The sequence below is a fragment of the Pleurodeles waltl genome, chromosome 6 (assembly GCF_031143425.1).
Source record: "Pleurodeles waltl isolate 20211129_DDA chromosome 6, aPleWal1.hap1.20221129, whole genome shotgun sequence".
In the NCBI taxonomy this organism is placed as follows: domain Eukaryota; kingdom Metazoa; phylum Chordata; class Amphibia; order Caudata; family Salamandridae; genus Pleurodeles; species Pleurodeles waltl.
The window spans coordinates 1,071,195,763-1,071,214,571 of NC_090445.1; positions in this window are offsets into that span (position 1 = coordinate 1,071,195,763).

Consider the following 18,809-nt stretch of genomic DNA (forward strand, 5'->3'; position numbering starts at 1 on the left):
CAGAAAAACTGTCCGCCTGCTTGGAGGTCCGCCTTTCTGATTTAGATGTTGGGGGTCCCATAGGCAAATCCTCATTCATCGCGATGAAGCCATTGGAAATAATGGTTGGCAGTGGGACTCCAGCCCTTCTGCCCACCGAGCAGATTTGGATGGGCCTTACAGCCAAGCCAACTGAGTTGGAGGATTTGGGGGGAAATGAGGTTAAAACGCACCTTTTCTCCTGACTAAACTTCCGTGTTCGGCGTGACAAATATGGACAAGACCTTCTGTCGCTGCTGCCACTGGACCACAGAGAAAACACTACCCCCAGTCACCGGCCTCGAAGGTCGGGAACCCGCATTGCTTGTGTACGGGGTGGGGTCACTGCACATGGGCTCGGGACCACTGCAGTCATATACACGTCACAGTAATTTTTAGGTCGAGCATAGCAGCGCACAAGCGCTGCTTTTCCAACCTGTTGGTATGTATCTGGGCTTTTAACCACACCAACTGCACACCCATCACTATCACTTGTTCATGGGCTTGCCTTTCAAAGATCCTTTCGTTTAGTTGGTAACTTCTTTACGTTTTTCCCTCCTTACGGCGGTTTTGTTACCGCCTTGGCCATCAACCCTGTTACATGGATAATTGCACTTTTGCCAATAAGTTTGACTGCAAGCGAACTTCTTTGTCTTTTTGTGCGTCTCCTTCATGCTTACGGCGGTGCTTTGAATTGGCTTGCTTATGTCAACTGTTTTACTTTTTATTTTCAGTTTGTGTGGCAAGAAAAGTCCAGTTAGTAATTTTCAACGCAAATAGCTCTAACTCACGCAAATGTGAGACCCATTGCATTGCAAATGCTTGTTTTAAGTTACTGTGACATGCATATGTCAGGAACACAACTGTGTCAGAGATGGATGGGGGGACACAGGTACAATACACTTATCGCACACATACACAACTGTCATTATGGTGGTAACATTTCTTGCCAAATGAATGCTTGCGCCACAATAACATCACAATAGCACTTGTCAACTATGTCTGTGTGTGCACATTGCAAGGGGACATGTACCCCATACTGTTGTGCTACCAGTTGTGTAATCAGTATGTGTATGTGTGTGTACCACTGGATTGGCTGGATGGGGTGGAGGGAGGTGTCGTGCGTAATGTGATTTTATTAGATTGTGTGCCACTTGAATGTGGGTCTGCTGTTGTTGTGCATGTTTGGTTGTGTGTTGTGTAGCTGTGTGTCTGACATTCAAGAGAGTGTGGTTATTGTGTGGTGGTCCTTGTTGTGATATGTGTAGTTGTGATACTGTGTGAGTGTGCTTGTGTAGATGAATTTGTAGTTGTGTTTGTTGTTGTGGTTGTGTGGGTACAGTGTCGATAGTGTGTATATGTTGTGTCATGGATGCATGGAAATGTGTGTTTTCGACATGTATGTGTTGCGTTGTGGTGGAATGACAATGGGTACCAGTGTGTATGTGGTGTGTGGTGTAGTGTGTTGTGAATTGGGATAAAATTGGCTGTGGTATAATGTGTGTGTGACTTACCTCTATTCCATAACCACTGCCATTGTTAGAAGTCTATTGGGTTATATGCCATCCTTCCTCTGTCAGTAATCCGCTGCCAGTACACTGCATGAGGAGCTTCAACATCTAAATATGGGTGGCGGGCAAGAGCATTCCGTCATTGCGGTTGGCTGCTCAGCCGTAATACATCTAAATATGGCAGTTGGAATACCATCTGCTTGACGGAGTACTCAGGCCCACCACTACGCGGATTGGCAGACATACCGTCAATATCTAAATCAGACCCTAAGTTGTTAGTCCTCTTCAGAGGAAATAAAATTAACAGTGGACTAAAGAGTGGAGTGTTCATAGCCTCTATGTTGGCGATCGGTGATGGAATGCATAAGCCTCCATATCTACCTCTCCAAGCCACGGTACTAGTGAAAGAAAAATGTACTAGAACAGTGCGCAAAAAATATCTGAGCACACCTGGAGCATGATGATTGTCAAATTAGTGCGTACTGTGAGTGTTACTATGTGATGGATGTCAGACGCCTGTGTGCTGTGAGGATTACTATGTGATGGGTGTCAAATGCCTGCATCCTGTGAGCATTACTATGTGATGGGGTCAAACGCCTACATGCTCTGAGTGTTATAATGTTATGGGTGTCAAACCCCTGCATGCCGTGGGTGTTACTGAGTGATGGGTATCAAACGCCTGTATTCTGTGATGCTCACTGTGCAATGGTTGTTGAATGGATGAATGTCGTGAGCTTTACTATGTGATAAGTAGAATATGTTAGGAGCAGTAAGTGATTGGTGGCAGAGATCAGCATCTATTGAAGGTTGCTGACTGACGAAACACACATCTGGAAAGGTATTAGTGACTATTCCTGAACTGTTAGCACAGTATTGGAGACTGAATTTTTACTATAAGTATAGTCTAGAATTAGACAGCAACAGATAGAACTGTAAGGGGGAGGCCCAAGAGAAACATAGAAAACCGTTTTCACAGAAAAGATGGTCACTATTAGTTTCCTTTCAAGAGTCGTGGCGTAAAGAGAAACTTACATAATTCAAACAGTGTCTGTGCAAAGAAACCTGGAATGAATCATTCTGAACAAATAAGGGTAGAGATAGAGGCCACACAGGCATCATGTGTCATGAGCCCTCAGGAAATTGAGAGAGCACTTGGGACTAAAAGTCTTTAGGTTACTTCAAAAAGTGCAATTCGAAGAGACAAATGAGTACATTATTTTTTACAAAGTATATACACTTGAGACTTGAGACCATGAAGGGCCAGTGTGTCATGAATAGGCTTAAATTGAGAATATTGTAGAGATCAGCACTCCCAATGTACTGTCACAATGTATTTATCTATGAATAAATCCTCACCTCTGCAAGACCTTGGCAAAACCTTCTTGTAGGCTTGCGGAAATAAATTCACTACAAGAAAAAAAGGGGCAGGTAGGCATGCACTTAGATGCTTATTGGTGCTGGGAAGATTCAGGATTCATTTTCACTAAATTTTTAATGTCTCCCTAGGTAAAATTTCATGTGAGACGGAGGAAGTAGTTGCTTGTCAATGCTCTTTCAATCTTTGGTCTCTCCCTGGATACATTATCACCCTGTAATGAGACTTCATTTTCCATGACCATGAATCTTTTCAATGATTACCACTAGGTAACAGCACAGGGTATCGAGATATACAACACATCCTTTACTTCTTTAATACAATGCACTGAGCTTTCCCACTCCACCCTTTGCTAGCTCTTTGCTATAATCATACATATGTACCTCAGTCTGTAGCTACGAGTAACATGTACCACATTAATGGATTCAGATCTCCATAGGTGTACAAATCATTTTGTGTGCTGATTTGTTAGATGTTATCTCCAGACTAGTACCATGGCATTCCTGGCGTGTGTGGATGGATGAAGCAATCCGCTCCCCAAATTGCAGGTGTGACCTATACAAAACTTTATTATCCACATAAAAACATACTTTTTAAAACACAATTTATTGAATTTATGATTTCATGTAGTTAGGACTGGCAAATACACTTAACAGGAAAAATATGCACTTGACCATGCATCCATCATATGCCATGATCATGTAAGAATCCATGGGTCTTATTCACAAAGGTAAACTTGCATGTTTGTCTAAGTTTACAATAGTTTGCTATTCACAAAGGTATTTTACAAGTATCTTTATGGCTGCTGAGTCTCCGCACATAAAAGATAGGGCAGTCCTATCTTTTTAAGTGCAGAGACTCCGCAGTTGTAAAAATATATCTCGTAAATTACATATATGAATACCAAGCAAAAGTAAACTTACACAAAAGTGTAAGTTTACCTCTGTGAATAAGGCCCCATATGTTTTTGTGTCACAGAATGTATAACCTTTATGCCCCATAGATATAGGCATGAGGGACATGAAATGTAATATATTAGAAAACTGCTCCATTTTCATATTTTTCGGGGCAAACGCTAGCCTTGTGTACCACCCGCTCTGGCACCCTACACATCTCCATATTAGTGCACCAGTTATTCAATGTAGGTGCCTCCACAATATCCACTTTTGGGCAACATCTCTGAGTGCCATTACCAGCACCATAACAGCCAGCATGCCCAGAATTTTCTGTGCTCCCAGAAGACCTGTTGCAACAGACATGACTGTGTATCTTCCTAGAACATTAATCAATTAATCATTAACCCTCTACCAAAATAGGTGGATTCCAGGACATAAATAGAAGATGCCCTCCAGCCGTCATTCCCTACCCAGTTCGAGCTTGGAATCCTACCAAAACTTTGAAAAACTTGAGTCAGACAAATCTGAATCCGGCTTTGATCCTCACATAAAGAACAACTTCCGCCCAATCAACCAATCAATCACTCAATCAGTTTTTGTAAAGCGCAACTACTCACCCGTTAGGGTCTAAAGGCGCTGGTGGTGGGTCTGAGCCTCATTCGAAGAGCCATATTTGTGAGGTTCTTCCTGAAGATGGTGAGAGATGGACTTTGTTGGAGGTGCATGGGCAGGTTGTTCCAGCTCTTTGCTGCAAGGTATGCGAAAGATTTTCCTCTGGCAGTGGTTTTCCGGACACGTGGGACGGTAGCAAGCACCTGCTGGGCAGATCGGAGGGGGCTGGTGGGGTTATGGAAGGAGATGCAATGGTTCAGGTAGGCTGGTCCAATGTTATGCAGGGCCTTGTAGGTGTGTGTGAGTAGTTTGAAGTTGATTCGCCTCTCTACTGGGAGACAATGGAGGGTCCTCAGGTTTTGGGAGATGTGTTTTTGTCGCGGGAGGTTCAGGACAAGTCTTGCAGCGGCTTTTTGGATGAGTTGTAGTTTCCTGATGTTCTTTGTTGTTGTGCCGGCGCAGAGTGTGTTGCCGTATTCAACCTTGCTAGTGACTAGGGCGTGGGTGATTATTTTTCAGAAGTCGACCAGGATCCATTTGCCGATTTTGCGGAGTTGGCAGAGAGTGTGCCAGCAGGACGAGGTGACTGTGTTTACCTGTTGGGTCATTGATAGGGAGGAGTTGAGGATGATTCCTAGGTTGCTGGCATGGTCACTCAGAATCTGTGGTGCGCTGAGCGATCTGGGCCACCAGGAGTCATTCCAGGCTGAGGTGGAGTTTCCGAAGATGATGAGCTCAGTCTTGTCCGAGTTAAGCTTGAGGCAGCAATCCCTCATCGAGGCAGTGACGGCTTTCATCCCAGTGTGGAAGTTCCTCTTAGCTTTGTCCGGATCTTCAGTGAGGGATATGATGATGTGCGTGTCATCGGTGTATGACACAGTGTTCATTTAGTAGTCTCTAACGGTGGCTGCCAGCGGGGCCATGTATATGTTGAAGAGCATTAGGCTCAGGGAGGATCCCTGAGGGACTTCACAGCTGATTTCTGTTGGTTTGGATATGAAGAGTGGGACCCTGACTCTCTGTGTTCTTCTGGTGAGGAAGGAGTGGATCCATTGCAAGGCTTTTCCGCTGAATCATCATCGTGGAGTCTGATGCTTATGGCGCAGTGGGAGACTGTGTCGAAGGATGCTGAGAGGTCGAGAAGAATGAGTGCTGCGGTATGACCGTGGTCGAGGAGTGTGCGGATATCATTGGTGGCTGCAAAAAGAGCTGGAGTTGTCCTCGAGTATCTGTTGCAGCTGCGAGTTTATGGCTTTTTCCAGTACTTTGGCTGGGTAGGGTAGAAGAGAGATGGGTCAGAAGATCTTAGCTCTGATGGGTCAGCTGTGGGTTTCTTCAGGAGAGGGCGGATTTCGGCATGTTTCCAATCTTCAGGGAAGGTGGCTGTTGTGATGGAGCAGTTCAGCATCCTGCGGAGGTCGGGGGCGATGGAGGCACTGGCTCTGCCATAGATGGGGTGAGGACAGGGGTCTGTTGGAGCTCCGGAGTGAATGCTGTTGATGATGATTCCAGTCTCTTCTGTGGTGAGTGTGGACCAGCTGTGGATGGTTTGGGTGGGTTCTGGAGGGCTGGGTCGGTCAAAGGTTCTGACGTTGGGTGGGTTCTGCGGGGGGAAGATGTCATAGATGTCCTTACTCTTGCGGTGGAAGAAAGTGGCCAGTTTGTCGCAGAGATCTTGCAGTGGGGGATGTTGGTGGCTTCGGAGGGAGAATTGTTGATTACTGTGAAGATTTCTCTTGTGTTGTGCGGGGAGGTGTTGATTCGTTCACGGAGTGTGTTGATGGGTGGCAATGGTGGCTCTGAAAGAGGAGAGGTCGTCGCTGGTTTTGCTGTTTCTCCATTCCTTTTCTAGTTGTCTGCAGGTGCGTTTGGATTTTTAGAGTTCGGCAGTGAACCAGCTGTTTTTTTTTTTGGGACGCGCTTGACTGAAGTTGATCAGAGGTGGGCTAAGGAGTTGACGCATTCGGTGATCCAGGAGTTGAGATTGCGTGCAGCGGCGTTGGCATCATCGGTAGGGGTGATTTGGCGAGGGTCGTGGTGAGTTGCCCGTCGATGATTCTGTTCCATTTCCTGTGGGAGGCCCTGGAGACACGGCAGCTGTTGGGTGCCGTGATGGCGAAGTGTATGCAGTGATGGTCGGTCCAGACCGGAGTGGAGGTCTTTTTGAAGGTGGTCCGGTTGCTTGAGATAAAAATATGGTCTGGTGTGTGTCCTGCGGCGTGCATGGGTGCGGTGATAGGTTGCTTGAGGCCGAGTGTGGTGAGATTTTCGAGTAGGGAAGTGGGGTTTCAGTCGTTGCGGTACTCGAGGTGGAAATTCAAGTCACCCAGGAGGAGGTATTCGGTGGATGCAAGGGCGTGGGAGCTGGGGATGTCTACAAGGGCGTCGATGAAGGTTGGGTGGGCCAGGTGGTCTGTAGACCAGGGTGCAGTGGAGGAAGGAGTTGTGAGTGGCATGGATCAGGCAGTGTAGGTGTTCCATTGTGGTGCATGATTCCTCTATGTTGACCGTGATACAGAGTGAAGACTTTTGTACGATGGCCTGTCCTCCCCCCGGACGGGAGGGTCGGTCCGTCCTTAGGAAGTTGTAGTCATCCTGGATTACAATGGCGATGTCCGGAAGTGTGGTTGGTCCAAGTCTCAGTTAGAAAAGCGATGTCTGGACTGGTGGAGTCGATCAGGGCCCAGAGTTCGGTGGTGTGCTTGTGGAGGGAGCGTATATTCAGAAGGAGGCAGTTGATGATGAAAAGTGCTTCGCAGGAGGCAGAGGGGGGCAGAGCCGCAGGGGTAGCAGCAGCGCAGGAGGGAGAAGGGAACAGAACAAGAGAAAAAATAGGAGAAGAGACAGAAAGAAGAGAACCAAACGAAACTGAGTACATACAGAGGTAATAGGCAGAAGTTGAAAGCAGGAATAAGGAGTGACAGAGAGAGATGGAAGATACTTACCTGTAGATGGCCACTAGGCCACCAGGGATGAGGCTCAGGCAGGAGCCTGCGGGTGGAGGAGGGCTTCGAACTGAGAGTCAGGCAGACTCTCAGTTCGTTCCCTGAAGCAGAGGCAGCAGCAGGAGGAGCTGGGGAGGGCAACAGACGCTGGCCAAGAGGTCTTCTTCCAAAGAGCCCACATCCTGTTGCTATTTCTGAAGTAACTGCAGAGGAGAACCTCAGAGGAATTGTTTACCAACAATATGCACTTGAGTAATACTGCTGTGTTCACAAGGTGTTCATACAGTTCTCCATGGAGGAATAATCTGGCAATGCCTCACCCACCCCTAGGTTAAAAAGTAGTGCTTGTCTAAATTGTTGGTATCAATAAAATTCATAATCATTCAGGGTATATTCCCCCTGCAACCTCCTGCAACCTTCTTGATATAGAAATTCTGGTAAGGTTCCAGATTTGAATAATCTCAAATGAATCCTCACGAAATGGGGAATAACCATGCAGATCCAGCTTTTCATCATATCTATGAGGCCACGCAAAGCCACCTAGAGTAAGGCAAGGCAGTGCAAATCACTGCGTTGCCTTACTGTAGGAAGTTGGCTCTGTATGTACTATTTCAAAGTAAGAAATAGCATGCACAGAGTCCAAGGGTTCCCCTTAGAGGTAAGATAGTGGCAAAAAGAGATAATTCTAATGCTCTATTTTGTGGTAGTGTGGTCGAGCAGTAGGCTTATCAGAGGGTAGTGTTAAGCATTTGTTGTACATACACAGGCAATAAATGAAGAACACACACTCAGAGACAATTCCAGGCCAATAGGTTTTTGTATAGAAAAATATATTTTCTTAGTTTATTTTAAGAACCACAGGTTCAAGATTTACAAACAATACTTTAAATGAAAGGTATTTCACTTAGGAACTTTAGGAACTTTGAATTAGCAAAATAGCATATACAGTTTTCACACAAATGGCAAATAGCTATTTTAAAACTAGACACAGTGCAATTTTCAACAGTTCCTGGGGAGGTAAGTGTTTGTTAGATTTGCAGGTAAGTAAACCACCTACAGGGTTCAAAGTTCGGTCCAAGGTAGCCCACCGTTGGGGGTTCAGGGCAACCCCAAAGTTACCACACCAGCAGCTCAGGGCCGGTCAGGTGCAGAGGTCAAAGTGGTACCCAAAACGCATAGGCTTCAATGGAGAAGAGGGTGACCCGGTTCCAGTCTGCCAGCAGGTAAGTACCCGCGTCTTCGGAAGGCAGACCAGGGGGGTTTTGTAGGGCACCGGGGGGGACACAAGTCAGCACAAAAAGTACACCCTCAGTGGCACGGGGGCGGCCAGGTGCAGTGTGCAAACAGGCGTCGGGTTCACAATAGGATTCAATGGGAGACCAAGGGGTCTCTTCAGCAATGCAGGCAGGCAAGGGGGGCTCCTCGGGGTAGCCACCACCTGGGCAAGGGAGAGGGCCACCTGGGGGTCGCTCCTGCACTGAAGGTCGGATCCTTCAGGTCCAGGGGGCTGCAGGTGCAGGGTCTTTACCAGGCGTCGGGTCTTTGAAGCAGGCAGTCGCGTTCAGGGGGAGCCTCGGGATTCCCTCTGCAGGCGTCGCTGTGGGGGCCCAGGGGGGTCAACTCTGGCTACTCATGGTCTCGTAGTCGCCAGGGAGTCCTCCCTGTGGTGTTTGTTCTCCACAAGTCGAGCCGGTGCGTCGCGTGCAGAGTGCAAAGTCTCACGCTTCCGGCGGGAAACGTGTGTTGTTTCAAAGTTGCTTCTTTGTTGCAAAGTTGCAGTCTTTGGGGAACAGAGCCGCTGTCCTCGGGAGTTCTTGGTCCTTCTAGATGCAGGGTAGTCCTCTGAGGCTTCAGAGGTCGCTGGACCCTGTGGAACGCGTAGCTGGAGCAGTGTCTTTAGAAGTGGGGAGAGAGGCCGGTAGAGCTGGGGCCAAAGCAGTTGGTGTCTCCGTCTTCTCTGCAGGTTTTTCAGCTCAGCAGTCCTTCTTCATCTTAGGTTGCAGGAATCTATCTTGCTGTGTTCTGTTAGCCCCTAAATACTCAATTTAGGGGTGTGTTTAGGTCTGGGGGGTTTTTAGCCAATGGCTACTAGCCCTGAGGGTGGCTACACCCTCTTTGTGCCTCCTCCCTGAGGGGAGGGGGGCACATCCCTATCCCTATTGGGGGAAAAAAAGTCAGAGTCACCTCAGCTCAGGACACCTCAGGGGCTGTCCTGACTGGTCAGTGACTCCTCCTTGTTTTTCTCACTATCTCCTCCGGCCTTGCCGCCAAAAGTGGGGCCGTGGCCAGAGGGGGCGGGCAACTCCACTAGCTGGAATGCCCTGGGGTGCTGTAACAAAGGGGGTGAGACTTTGAGGTTCACCGCCAGGTGTTACAGTTCCTGCAGGGGGAGGTGAGAGGCACCTCCACCCAGTACAGGCTTTGTTACTAGCCACAGAGTGACAAAGGCACTCTCCCCATGTGGCCAGCAACATGTCTGGTGTGTGGCAGGCTGCTAAAACTAGTCAGCCCACACTGGTAGTCGGTTAAGGTTTCAGGGGGCACCTCTAAGGTGCCCTCTGGGGTGTATGTTACAATAAAATGTACAATGCATCAGTGTGCATTTATTGTGCTGAGAAGTTTGATACCAAACTTCACAGTTTTCAGTGTAGCCATTATGGTGCTGTGGAGTTCGTGCATGACGGACTCCCAGACCATATACTCTTATGGCTACCCGGCACTTACAATGTCTAAGGTTTTGCTTAGACACTGTAGGGGCATAGTGCTCATGCACTTATGCCCTCACCTATGGTATAGTGCACCCTACCTTAGGGCTGTAAGGCCTGCTAGAGGGGTGACTTATCTATACCTATAGGCAGTGTGAGGTTGGCATGGCACCCTGAGGGGAGTGCCATGTCGACTTAGTCATTTTATCCCCACTAGCACACACAGGGTGACATAAGACATCCTGCAGCCCTTAGAGACCTTCCCTGGCATCAGGGCCCTTGGTACCAGAGGTACCAGTTACAAGGGACTTACCTGGATGCCAGGGTGTGCCAATTGTGGAAACAAAAGTACAGGTTAGGGAAAGAACACTAGTGCTGGGGCCTGATTAGCAGGCCTCAGCACACTTTCAAATCATAACTTGGCATCAGCAAAGGCAAAAAGTCAGGGGGTAACCAAGCCAAGGAGGCATTTCCTTACACTTACTCTGCGTAAGGTAGGCGTTTCATGGGCATTGCAGTGAGTGTTCCCACTCAATACCTGCAGATTTGGGCACATCCCCAGATTTCTAAACCTGGGGATGCAGCAAAACCTTACACCACCCCATGGGAGGCACAACAAGGGGAAATATCTTTATTTCTCCTCGTTTCTTTCCTATACTATGTGTGTTGCATTCTACAGCACACATAGAAAGAGGAAAAAGACTCCCAGGATTGTTTTTTTGCAGGAAGAGGTGCCCCTTCATGCGCAAAAACAATCCTGCCTACAACGTAGACAACTGCATTGGCGCTAGGCTTCAAAAACTGCACCACCGCAGTGGGTAAGGATAGGAATGCGCTGTATGTCGTAGATACAGCACATTCCTGCCCTTTCCCTTTGATGCAGGGCAGCACACCAAGGTGATTTGTTGTGTAGCCCTGTGCCAAAACTCCCATAAATATGGACGTAAATTTATTATAACATTCATCCTTCAGACTTGCTCATTTTCATTCCAAGGCTCAATATTTTTTTCGTTATTTCAGAAATGTAATTTGACTGTGTTGTTCAAAATATTTAGAAACGTTTCTGGAATATTTGATAAACTAGAATGTTAATGCCATTTAGATCAATGAACACTGGTGCTCACACTTTGATTTTTGCATCCAAATCATGTCCTTGGCATGGATCAGTCTCTAAACACAGGCTAGCGAATATCTTTAGCTGTTGTAGATAAAACACAAGTTTGGAAAAATATTGGAATTCTTCTTACAATAACATCCCTAGACAGTTGCCTCCAATATGAGTATCTGGGAACAAATTCCACTCTTGAGAACACAATTGTCTGTTGTTTATGGCCCTGAAAATTCCAGGTCCGAGACACCATGCCAGTTTCCCCAAGCATCTCTAAGTGACTCTGAGATGTCTGTTATTCCCGGACCCAAAATGTATGGGTCTGAAAACAATGGACCAGTATTACTAGTTCAACACATGGAAAAACCAGGGTAAGCGCTGGATGCCAGAGGCACAGCCTTGCACCAATTCACCCCTCAGGCACCACAAAGGGGAGCAGTGAATGCCCCTCCCCCAGAGATCCAGCAGCATCACCAGTATGAAGAAACCCCAGAAAACATCCCCACCCTGAGACACCCTCCCTGTCGCCCACGCAACACACCCCTCCCCTCCCCGATACTTTCAACCTGTTTAACATGCTTCTCCAGAGAGAGCTGTGGCTCTTACCACATCAAATGATATGTCAGAACAATACACCACTTGCTACACAATCTGATCTAAAAGGCCAGAACAATCTGAGGAATCGTCCAGAGTCCTGAATAGTGTCTTAATGTCAGAAATCAACGACTGGGCCTCAAAAGGTCCATAGGTACTCGCTCTAAGGGCAAAATGAGAAACAGAATAGACTTTATTTAGGGCAGCATCAATTTTTTGTCAGTAGAGTCCTTCATAACTGCATCCTCTGTCAGCGAAGTTCTCCCAACCAGGCTAGCAACAGAAGAGGCAATAAGTATACAATCTGGAAGATTTTGCTGCATATCCTGAAGGGGATATAGCGGTTCCCCACTTCTGGGGCCGTGGAAAAGGGTTAGCTCAAAGGCCTGCTGCACCTCCCAAAACAAGTAAGTCCAGTTGGATTGTTTTACTCCAAGTCTCTGAGTCCCTACCTAGATAACAGCAAAAGCATTGACTGTGATTTCGCTGGCCAGGGGATTTCTCCCTTGGTTAGCTGGTATCGGCCATTCTGATCGGCCTCTTGAACAGCAGCCGGGTGGAAGTGTCCCTGCCCGCTCTGTTCGTAAGGTTTGGAACCCATAACTGGTAGACTGTCAGCCACATTTGGGGGACTCCTTAAGCACTGCCATTTTCTGCTGTGTTACCCAGTATATGTAACATAGGTGGGGATCGGGGCCTTTCACAATACCATCAACTGATATTTATGGTAAAAGTTATTCAGCTTTTTTGAAGTCAGGCTAGAGATATGAGATGCATGTGAGAATGGGATCGAGTGGATGAGCCCGCTCCTTTTCCACTGTGTGAGTTGGCATACGGGACAAGTTTTATTGTGGTCTTGTGCTGTTTGATCTATGATGCATATCATGCACTTACATGTCGGGTGCGACATTGTCAATTTTGACAATCATATTTTGGACGAGAGCACTGATATGGGCCCGATACTACCATGGATACGGTGCCATTCTAGTCATATAATACTTGAAAGGACATTATGGGAGCATTTTCCAGCTTCCCTGATTAATAGGGCCCCTAAGCTCTTACTCACATTGCCTTACTTTGAGAAAAACATGATCTTAGATCATGTGTATATCCATGGCGGCGGTTTTAATGATATCCTGTCACCTTTAACTTGGAGCAAGTGTGATCCTAGTTGTAAAGAGACATGCTGGTTAATTGATTGGTTAGCTGTAAGCAGTTTTAGAGAAGTACAACATTAGTAAACAGAAGCTTAATTTAAGCAACATTTAAGGATACTTTATCACAGTTGTTATACTTAGCGCTTAGGACTTTTGCAAAAAATCCTCTGTGTGGTGGTGTCCATATCAGAATCTGCTTTTTCATCCAATAATTTTAGTTAATTCTTTGTAGTCCGTGAACATGTGTTTAGTGCCATCCATGCAGATACAAAATTTTGCTGGACCTGCAAAAGAGAACTGAATGTTCATGTTTTTCAGTCTCTGTCGAAGGAAAAGGAACCCTTTCATCATATCCACTGAAAACTTAAAGTAGACTTGAGGTATGTAGATTTTGTTACCATTCCATTCAATTTGGTTATATTTCCCTACAAATTCAAAAAACAATTCCACATGTTGATCTATCTTGGGCTTACATACTATAGGTCTATGAAGTTTACTGTCAGAAATTCTATGGGAAGGTACACAGTGAGCTCTCTCCAGCTCCAGGTCTTTGGTGAAATGAATACTTGTCGTTTGAGGGATTCATTTTTCTCAGGTGATGCAGGAGCCAGCTAAGTGTTCAGGCACTTCAGGGATTCCAAAGATACATTGGTTGCTTCTTCTATTCCGATCTTCCAAGTCTGAGATTTCTTTCTGAAGAAGCACGTTCTTAGATTTCAGAGAAGACATTTATTTTTTGGATATTGTTTCTGATCCTTCAAGAGTACTGGTTTTGTCTTCTGCTTCTGGGATTTTACTGTTGATCAACTTGATGTCTGATCTAAATGCAGAGATTTCTTTTTGCATCACATCCATGTTAGCTTTTGTAGACTTAGCTAATTTGTGTACTTCTGCTAATTTCAAAAAATCATTTTGATGATACTATTGATGTCAGCTTTGTTTTTTTACAGGAGAGACAGGATTAGGTGGCTCAGCCTTAGATTGTTTTAGGCTTGATTTGATTTCCTTGTCTGCCATTCTAATATGGTATGTGGGTGCCGATTCTGTAGATTGGAGAAACCTGGAGTATGATAAAACTTTGTCTAGCAATTCATTGTGAGAGTTGTAAAACGCTTGATAACAAGTATTTTGTATACAAAATGCCTGCTGCTGTTCAGGTTTGGTGCCTTGTGTTATAAAACTTGTGAACCACAGTATGTAGTGGAGCTGCTAGCAGCCCTTGTTGTTACTTATCAGGGGGAAACATGTAGTAGCTACAATAGTCGCGAGTGAAGCTTAAGCCACACCAGTATTGCTAGACAGCACATGGACCGGGCATGTGTTTCGCCTATGATGGGCTATAACATTTATATCAACAACAAACTGCATTACTCAGATGTTTATGGTAGCTTCCTTTGTGTTAATTAGTGGCCCCTTACTCTCTTTACTTACAGTACTGCACACTACGATGGCTCATCATGAATGAGTGAATGAAATATCATTTATATAATGCACAGCTACCTCACCAGAAGGGTTGCAGCGCTCAAGGCATTGTAAAGTGGAACAGATACATGACAGACCTTATTTAATTACACACGAGATACATGTATTGTTGTCAAGCAGCGTGTAGGAGATCCGCCATTCTGCAAACACCAGGTTGTAAGAGATCGCAAGAGTATGTCAGAAGAAGTGTGTTGACAACATGTAAGTAAGTAGCCACGTAGTTCTTGAGCTCATATTAGCAGCACAGAGGAAGGAAGAGAAGTGCACCTATATCTATACCAGCAGTGGATAGCAACAGAACATGGGATACCAGTAGTTTAGATCGCTTAGCGCTTATGCCCCAACATTTCTGTTACTCGGAGTCAGAACGTCTGAAGAAGGATTTTTTAATGCTGAACGACAAGGTCAAATCCTGAGTAGTGATAATCCCATTTCCTCCTCTGACTCTCTGCCTCACAACACCAGCTGATGTTTTCAACTAAGTGCAGGTATAAAGTTTCTCTTCTGTAGCATATGTTACCACAAGCCATCCTGCTAATAAATGTATTTTTGCACTTATATCGTAGTTTTTCTTGTGGAGTTCTGTTTTTTCAAACAAGTATATGTTCTTGGTCCGGGGTCACCCAGTGGGTTCTTATTTTGGAAGTGAATGAGTTCTCCCGGTTATTGCTGGCACTGAGACATCTAGCGAATGCATACACTTGTTGTTACAATGGGATGTCCAGTGGACATCTTCAGGTGATATTGACCATGAGAATTGAATTCGAAGGTGCCACATTTCATAGCTCGAGTCAGTTCACAATTTCTTGAATGATGTCTCTTGGTGATTGCTTTCTTCTTCTTGAGGCTGTACCCAGCATGTTTTCGTTTTCCACGATGAAAGCTGTACCTGTTCCCACCACCGACTCTTGCGGCATCCACCTTCATGCAGCCCAGCCTTGATGTCACAGCGATGGGCGATGTGCAGATTAACTGACTGGGCGCATGTTCTGCTTATTTTAGATTTGATGCTTTGTATGTGATTAATTGGGGGTCTAATCTTGACAGTCGAGCTGAAAGGATTATTCTTGCTGGGAACTGAACTAATGGTATTTCAGCTAGTCCTTTAATGACGTTAATGAGATCTGCTTCGCTTTCCTTTCGCTCCTCTGCCCCAGCCCACACGGTGATGTATTGTGCCTCCCTAGACCTTGGCATTGATATAACACCCGTGGCTGTTCTCTAAGTGTGCATTTCATCTTCTCCGTGTGTGAGCCTTCAGATATAGACTTCCCTATCAATAGATTTGCCATTGGAGTATATTACTGTGAAGTCAACCGAATCCTTTTTACACGTGTTCTGACACTTACATACGTTTTCTGTCTTAGGAATTCTGTGTCCCCCTCTTTTACCCAAGCCAGCCACCGACGTACACGCCTCTAACCCCCTCTAAACACGCCAGACACACACATTGTTATATGCTTCCCACTCCCACCTCCAAAGTCTAAAATCGTGCATGTCCCACAAACATGTACAATCACACATACAGTATCTATGAGGACAGGTCACTGACCGCATTGGAGTATATATTAGCTATTGTAACTCCACACGTGCATTAGGCACAGGGGTAGGTTCACTGTTCCTCACAGAGATGCGTTTGTCTGGTTTTATCAGGTTTTGCCAACATTATGAGATGCTCTGATCCTCACAGTGCACATAAAACGTGCTCACATGCAGGCACACACACACATATGCATTCACACACTCATTCACACTTATGCACACAACCGCTTCCTATTTTTATGCACTTTGTATTGATCTCTCACTCTTCTCCATACATGGCCTGTAGACGCATAGTACTAATGGATCCCATGGACATGAATGCTTTGCTTCAAGCCAGACATTTCACTTAGAGAGACACTTATCAATCTAATCTTGAAAACAGAAAGCACACACAAACCATATGCATACTCCTCGGAGCTTCAAACACAAAACTGGGCAGGCATACATGTGCATGTGGACGCATTCATAATACTATTCACCCAGGAAGCCATAAACATGCTTGTGCTCCCCATTTCATACATCCAAACACACATTTTACACACCCACATTCTTAGACATACACAAATATGCTTACATATTGATCCATAGAAAACTACTGCTGAGCTCCAGTTTAACAAAACCTATGGGCATTCTATCCTTTCCATTCTCAATGTCCCCCACACACAAGCTGACAAAAGAGACCTGAAGAATGTCCACGGTAGAACAGGATGGGGTTGTCACTTTGTAGTATCCATGTAGTATTTTATTTAGTTTATTTTCTATTTTCTTTATTACACAGAATGTTTGTGCATGTCATTGTGATGGTCATTTTATTCCTATGTGGAATCCTGGTTGCTAGGTGAGTTCAGATTTCCTCTGTCCTTCATCTGGCATGAAGCGGTTCTCCGTGGTTCCTTGTTTATTTACAAAATAAACTGCCATAAAACCACTTTACTGTTTCTGGCATTCCTCCATTCGGATACCACACACTTGTTCAGGACAGCGTTTCTATGAGATGTGACTGCCAAGAGAAACAACTGCATCTCTTAGTTCCTTGTTTCTTCCCAAGAAGATTTCTAATGTGTGGCTGTGGGTGTGGATAGTGCTATCAATATAGTGAGAGAAACCTAGATGCCTCAATAGTAAAAGACGTCCAGTATCTTCTGGTACAGTTCTTCCTCCGATAATGACATCTAATGAGTATTCATGGTTGTGGGTAGTAATTTTAGTATAGTGAGGGAAACCTGGATGCTTCGTATGGCAGAAAAAGTTCAGCATCTTCCGGTACCGTGCTTCTTTCAAAGATGATTTCTGATGTGTGCCAGTGGTTGTGGATAGTGATTTAAGTATAAAGATTTAAAGCTAGGTGAAGTCCAGCATCTTCTGCTACCATAATTCTTCCCAAGATGGTTTGTAATGTGTGGCAGGAGCTGTGAGTAGTGGTATCAGTATAGCCAGAGAAACCTAGATGCATCATTTGGTGAAGGAAGTTTGGCAAAGCTGAAAGTAGAGCTGCCAAACATAGATCCAGAAGGGCTGGATCCATACCAGCTAACCACTATGTAAATGATGGACATTTTAGAGTTGTTGAATGTAAATTTGTATTTTGTGAATATCCTGAAAATATAGCCCAAAGATACACTGGATACTCTTGGATTAGGGAGTTGTGAGCCCGTTTGTAAATTCAATTAAAAAATACTCATCTGCAGCCTCCCAATGCCAGACAATTCTATTCATTCATATAAGCAGAAGAAATGACAAGTGCAATACCATACTCTGGCTCCAGTAGTTAATAGAACTTTTGATGAAAGAGGTACATACTGGATGTTATTTTAGGGGTATTTATACAAAAAAAATATTTTTGTATTGTCTTTGCATGATGGGGAATGCATGGCAAGCAAATCTTATGGTATTTGGAAAACTATGTTTACATCAAATGTACTACAAATTCTATTACTCACTGGGAAAATAGATGTTATTAACTTGAAGTAAAGACGATTTAAATAACCCACAGTGCTTATTGAGACCAGCATCTGAAACTAATTTGTGTTGTTGGTACAAACATTTTGCTTCTCCAGTACAAATTATGATGCTTCTGTTAAGAGCTCTCAAGGCAAAAATACCTAGCCTTCAAAGGTGAATGATTAGAGGCACTAATAAATAGGCTGTGCATAAAAGCTATAACGGAAATTACTACCTTTACATCTATATTTTGCAAATATTGAAAATTGACTTCAATCAGTGCAATTTTGATTGTACCACACCTCAATTTTCAAGATGCCACTTTGTGTAGCCTGTGGTAAACACATATTTGATGGGTAGCACGCTTGCATTAATCTCAGCCACAGATTATTACTCACGCTGCATCCCAGTCCATTGTTTCTTTGCCCATCATGCGACCTAATATTAGACCCAGCCAAATGCAAATCAGCCTTCATCCTGCTTCAATAGGAACAGTCCAGCCCAAACTGCCAAGCCAGGTCCTTTCACAACTAGAACACTAGCAACCCATAACTGTTTTCACCCTAGTGGGGCTTCTTAGTTGGTTTCAGCTTGGTTCTAGTGGCACAGTGAGCACGGGCCCCTTGTCTGGGCATACCTGTCACACTTAGAGCATGGTTGGAATGCTTGAATTAATCCCAGCCACTGGTGACCACTCTGGGTAGCATCCCAGTCTATAATTTCTTTGCCCACCATGACACCTCAGACTAGACCAGAGTAATTACCAGTTACTCAGATTAAATCAAGCATACCATCCATCACTTTTTTGTATACTACAGTCTGTACTGTGACACACTGTGGCAGGGGGTATCCCCTTGCCTAGTCAGAGGGTGTGAATCAATAGATCAGGTAATTCGGGATCTGATCAGTATTTTATTCCCTAA